The sequence below is a fragment of the Otolemur garnettii genome, unplaced genomic scaffold (assembly GCF_000181295.1).
Source record: "Otolemur garnettii isolate 467f Iridium unplaced genomic scaffold, OtoGar3 scaffold00024, whole genome shotgun sequence".
NCBI lineage: Eukaryota > Metazoa > Chordata > Mammalia > Primates > Galagidae > Otolemur > Otolemur garnettii.
In genome coordinates this window covers 18,688,443-18,694,937 of record NW_003852419.1, presented here as the reverse complement: position 1 = coordinate 18,694,937, position 6,495 = coordinate 18,688,443, and the positions used below count along the sequence as shown (strand labels likewise).

The following is a 6,495-nucleotide window of genomic DNA, read 5'->3' as shown; positions in this document are numbered from 1 at the left end:
AGAGTCTCACTATGTTGCCCTTGGTAGAGTGCCATTGCATCACAGCTCACAGAAAACTCTTGGGCTACAGTGATTCTCTTGCCTCAGCCTCCCAAGAAGCTGGGACTACAGGCTCCCAACACAACACCTGGCTATTTTTTGTTGCAGTTGTCCTTATTATTTAGTTGGCCTAGGCCAGGTTTGAACCCGCCACCTTTGGTGTATGTGGCTGGTACTGTACCCATTCTGCTACAGGTGCCAAGCCTATTTTTTTTGTTTGTTTGTTTGTTTTTTGAGACAGAGTCTCAAGCTATTGCCCTGGGTAGACTGTCATGGCGTCATAGCTCACAACAACCTCCAACTCTTGGGCTCAAGTGATACTCTTGCCTTAATTATTCTATTTTTAGTAGAGACAGGGGTCTCGCTTTTGCTCAGGCTGGTCTGGAACTCATTAGCTCAAGCTATCCACCCGCCTTGGCCTCACCAGAGTGCTAGGAAAACAGGCATGAGGCACCTGACCCAGCCTGTAACCACCACGCCCGGCATGTCTCAGGCTGGTCTTGAACTTCTGCTCTCAAGTGATCATCCTGCCTCAGCCTCTCAGGGTGCTAAGATTATAGGCAAAGCTTTTTTTTTAGGATATAATATATAATTAGAAGAAAATGTAGGCTCGGTGCCTATAGTACAGTGGTTATGGTGCCGGCCACATACACTGAGACTGGCAGGTTTGAACCTGGCCCGGGCCAGCTAAACAACGACAACCACAACAAAAAAATAGCCCGGTGATGTAGTGGGTGCTATTGGGAGGCTGAGGCAAAGGAATCACTTACGACCAAGAGTCTGAGGTTGCTGTGAGCTGTGACGCCATGGCACTCTACCAAGGGCAATGTAGTGAGACTCTGTCTCAAAAAAAAAAAAAAAAAAGAGGAAGAAAATGTAAAAAAAAAGTTATATAAACTTATGGTCAGAGAGACCCAAGCAATTGGGGAATCTCAGAAGCCCCAAAAGATTTCCCCAAGGTTCCATGGCTTGAGTCTGTTGTCCATACTATTCAAGAAGTGGAGGCAAAAGGATCTCTTGAGTCCAGGAGTTCAAGTTCAGCTGAGTAACAGTGAGATCCTGCCTCTAAAATAAAGTATACTTGACAAAAATTTTTAAAAGGTAGATATATCTGACTACACAGAAGGAAAATGACAACAATGTAAAAAGGCACGAAAACTATAATCAAAATCAAAGACTGGTGAAAATATTTGCGATACATAATAAACAAATTTACTGCAGCACAGTTCACAATTGCAAAAATGTGGAATCAGTCTAAGTGCCTATCATGAGCAGATTAACAAAACATGGCCTACATATACCTTGGACTACTACTCAGCCATAAAAAGAAATGAATTAAAATCTTTTGCAGCAATTTGGATGTAATTAGAGACCATTATCCTAAGTGAAGTATCTGGGGAATGGAAAAAGAAACATCACACATAGTCTCTAATAATTTGTAACTAATTGATGGGCACACATAGGCACAGACAGAAATAAAAATCTTTGGAAATCAAGAATGGGAGGGGGTGGTGCCTGTAGCTCAGTGGTTCGGGCGCCAGCCACATACATTGAGGCTGGCGGGTTCAAACTAGCTGGGGCCTGCTAAACAACAATGATGACAACTGCAACCAAAAAAATAGCAGGTGTTGTGGTGGGCACCTGTAGTCCCAGCTACTTGGGAGGCTGAGGCAAGAGAATTGCTTAAGTCCAAGAATTTGAGGTTGCTGTGAGCTGTGATGCTATAGCACTCAACTGAGGCTGTCATAGGAAGACTCTGTCTCAAAAAAAGAAAAAAAAGAAATTCATGTTGATCTTTTTCTTGCAGAGTTAAAAAATACTATTCCATTGTCAAATATATATATAAAGAGATATTATTCATGTTACAATTAAAAAGGGGGGGGCAGTGCCTATGGCACAGTGAGTAGGGTGCTGGCCCCATATACCGAGATTTTTACTTCTGTCTGTGCCATGTGTGCCCATCAATTAGTTACAAATTATTGGCAGGTTCAAACCTGGCCCCGGCCAAACTGCAATAAAAAATAGCCAGGCGTTGTGGCGGGTGCCTGTAGTCCCAGCTACTTGGGAGGCTGAGGCAAGAGAATTGCTTAAGTCCACGAATTTGAGGTTTCTGTGAGCTGTGACACCACAGCACTCTACTGAGGCTGTCATAGGAAGACTCTGTCTCAAAAAAAGAAATTCATGTTGATCTTTTTCTTTTTCAAGAGCTGGAGGTTGCTGTGAGCTATGACTCCACAGCCTCTACCAAGGGTGATAAAGTGAGACTCTGTTTCTAAATAATAAATAAATAAATAAAAAGAAATGGCAGTGGGGTGGGGAAGCAGAGATGTAAACAATTAAGATATTCTAATTAATAGAGAGCAATATGGACATAAAAAGGAGAAACCAAACCAGGAAAAGCTGTGCAAGAGTAGTAACATTTAGGGTGCTCTTAAAGGACTGGTAGGAATTAGGCAGAGGGAGTGCCATTTACTGAAAGGATACAGCATTCACTCATTCTGACATTTACAGTGCTTACTCACTATGTACCAGGCAGTGTTCTAGGCTCTGCAGATGTAGCAGTGAACAAGACAGACACGGTGATGCCCTCCTGGTGGGACAGAGAATAAATAAGTAAACAGTAAACTAGAACAAGGAGTGAGAGAGGTTCTGGGGTGGTCTTTAAGATGATCAAGGGAAGGACTCTGAGGCCAGGTACGGTCTCACGCCTGTCATCCCAGCACTCTGGGAGTCTGAGGCGGGCTGATTGCCTAAGCTTAGGACTTCCAGAGCAGCCCTGAGCAAGAGCGAGACCCAGTCTTTACTAAAAATAGAAAACTTCGCCAGGTGTTTTGGCAGGCAGGCATCTATAGTCCCAGCTACTTGGGAGTCTAAAAAAACAGAAAACTATGCCAAAATACAAGGAGCGAGAAAGCCTAGAATGTACAGGGAGAAATGAGTAGCTTCCAGTTAAGGGAGCAGAGTCCGGGTGGGGCAATGAATGACAGGAGAGAATATACTTACAAGTCAACATTTTAGTCTCCATCTTTTTTGTTTTTTCTTTTTGAGACAGAATCTCAAGCTGTCACTGGGCGTGACACTGTGGCATCATAGCTCACAGCAACCTCCAACTCTTGGGCTCAAGCAATCCTCTTGCCTCAGTTTTTCCATTTTTAGTAGAGACAGGGGTGGGTGGGGTCTCGCTTTTGCTCAGGATGGTCTTGAACCTGTGAGCTCAAGCAATCTAGCCGCTTGGCCTTCCAGAGTGCCAGGATTACAGGCATGAGCCACCACACCCAGCCCTAGTCCGCTATGTTAACCACATTATTAGCACAAAAACTTTATTTGTTTATTTGTTTTTGAGACAGAGCCTCAAGCTTTCCCCCTGGGTAGAATGCTGTGGCATCACAGTTCGCAGCAACCTCTAACTCCTAGGTTCAAGTGAGTCTCCTGCATCAGCCTCCCAAGTAGCTGGGACCACAGGTGCCCGCCACAACGCCCGGCTGTTTTTTGGTTGCAGCTGTCATTGTTGTTTGGCAGGCCTGGGCTGGATTTGAACCTGCCAGCTCAGGTGTATGTGGCTGATGCCTTAGACGCTTGAGCCACAGGCGCCAAGCCAGCACAAAAACTTTAAATGCAATCTGAAGCAAACATAGGAGATTTGATTATTTTAAAATTACTTTCACACAGACTAGCCCAGTTGTCCCTCAAAATAATTCTGAGTTTTGAATAATTTGAAGCTGGGCTGAGGTGGGGTGGAGGAGGGATGCAGACATGACCATTTAAAAGATGTCCACTGACCAAAGACAGAGCTAGCTCATTCTTGCTGATTTCACTTCCAATGCTCTGTTTGCACCCCAGCCTGCCTTCTTCTTTTACTGGAAGAATGTCATTCAAAGTAGGAACAACTTATTATTCTGATCTTTCTCTACCCAACCAAAGTTTTCTTTAAAAAAAAATCTCCACAGTTAAGAAATTAGAAGTGAAATCAGGCCTGGAACAGTGGTTTACCTGTAATTCCAGCACTTTGCAAGGCTATGGCCAGAGGATCACTTGAACTCAGCTTTCTTTTTCTTTCTTTCTTTTTTTTTTTAAGAGGTCTCAATAAGATATGATGATGCCACTGCACTCAAGCCTGGGCAATAGAGCAAGACTCTGTCGCAAAAGTAAATAAATAAATACATAAATAAATAATAAGGCCAGGGGCAGTGGCTCCCACCTGTAATCCTAGCATTCTGGGAGGCCAAGGCAGGAGGATTGCTTGAGTTCAGGAGTTCAAGACCAGCCTGAGCAAGGGCAAGACCCCATCTGTACTAAAACTAGAAAAATTAGCCAGGTGAGGTGGTGCCTGTAGTCCCAGCCACTTGGGAAGCTGCGGCAGGAGGATCATTTGAGCCTAGGAGTTTGAGGTTGTTGCTAGGCTGACATCATGGCACTCTAGCCTGGGCAACAGAGTGAGATTCTATCTCAAAAAAGAAAAAAGAAAACAAAAGAGAAAAAAAACAAAAGAAAATAAAAAGCTTTAGATAAAGAATGAATGAAATCAATCATAAGGTGATGTAGGTAAATACAAAAGAGATGAATCTGTCACCATCAGGCTTTATTCATAGGGACTAAATGGGATCAGAACCCAGTGGAATTCAGCTGTGGGTGCTTTCTGTTTCTGATATGATGAAGACTAAGACATTCTTCTTTTTCAGTGTGTCTTTTTATGTTTTTTAATTTAAATAGAGAAAGCGTCTTGATCTTGCTCAGGCTGATCTTGAACTCCTGAACTCAAGGGATACTCCCAGTTTGGCCTCTCGGAGTACAAGTATTACAAGTGTGAGCCCCCATACCTGGTCTGTGTTTCTACTCATAAAGAAGACTTGAATAAACTTCTGTATTTTTATTCACACAAGTCATATTCTCCTTGCCAAAATTATTTCTGGGTACTTTATTTTTTGTAGTTATTGTGAACAAAGTTTCCTTTTCATCATATTTTCTAATTGCTAATCCATAGAAATGGTCTTGCAGGGCATGATGGCTCATGCCTGTAATCCAGCATTTTGGAAAGGCGAAGTAAAAGGATCATTTGTGCCCAGTAGTAAGAGATCAGATGAAGCAACAGAGACCCCATCTCTACCAAAAATTTGTTTAAATTAGCTGGGAGTGGTGGCATAAATGTAGTTCTAGCTACTAGGGAGGCTGAGACTGGAGGATTATTTGAGCCCAAGAATTTGAGGTGCTATGAGCTATAATGATGCCAGTGCAGACTAGGCTGGACAATACAGTGAGACCCTGTCTCCAAACAAAACAAACCAACCCAAAGAAATGGTCTTACAGAAAGTATATTATTTTATATACTCTTTTTCTTTTTTCTTCTTTTTTTTTTTTTTTTTTTGAGATTGTAAGACAGAGTCTCACTTTATTGCCTTCGGTAGAGTGCCGTGGCATCATAGCTCACAGCAATCTCAAACTCTTCAGCTTACATGATTCTCTTGTCTCAGTCCTCCAAGTAGCTGGGACTACAGGTGCCCACTACCACACCTAGTTATTTTTTAGAGACAGGGGTCTTGTTCTTGCTCAGGCTGGTCTCAAACTTGTGAGCTCAGGCAATCCACCCGCCTAGGCCTCCCAAGTGCTGGTATTACAAGTGCAAGCTACTATGCCTAGCTTATTGTATATATTCTTTTTTAAAAATTTTATTAAATCATAACTTTGTACATTGATGCATTTATGGGGTTCAGTGTACTGCTTTGATATACGACGTGAAATGCTTACATCGAACTAAGTAACACATCCATCACAATTATCCTCATTCCTTAATAGTTTTGAAATGTACCTTTGCATCCTGCACATTAGGTGAGGTCTCCCTAAATACCCTATCTTATATATTCTTATTGGACTTAGTACTATTTTTCATTTCCTTTATCTGGAGGTACTCAATTAATTTTATTAATTTTAATCAATTTTTGCTTTTAGTTTTACTTATTTTTTATCCCTATACCATTACCAACTCAGTGAATGAGTTGATTTTTTAAGTGATCTAGCTATATAAACTATGTTCAAATAATGATATATTACTTTTTATTTATTATATATATATTTTTTTAAATATGAAACGCTTCACAAATTTGCGTGTCATTCTTGTGCAAGGGCCATGTTAATCTTCTCTGTATCGTTCCAATTTTAGTATATGTGCTGCTGAAGTAAGCACTGCTTTTGATTTTTGAATATTTTTACATCATACCCAATACATGTCTTGTTACATTGGTCAGAACTCCTAAAACAATATTATGGGAAAATAACTACATCCTACATCACAGGCTAAAGCTAATCTCCCTTATATAGAAAAAGCTCCTACCAAACAGGAGAAAAAGACTATACGCACAAGAGAAGTACAGACAAAGGATATGAACAGACAGTTCAGAAAGAAAAGAATATGAAAACATAAGGGGAAAAAATGCTCCACCTCACTTCTTTTTAAAAAAAATT

At 41.3% G+C, this 6,495-nt stretch overlaps 1 non-coding gene across 1 annotated transcript; it reads right to left on the bottom strand.

Annotated features, from left to right (window-relative positions):
* Positions 1-6,110: 6,110 nt before the first annotated feature.
* On the bottom strand, positions 6,111-6,217 carry LOC111724592. The gene has a single exon (XR_002772862.1). It is a non-coding gene; the product is annotated as a U6 spliceosomal RNA (small nuclear RNA).
* Between the last annotated feature and the right edge of the window lie 278 nt (positions 6,218-6,495).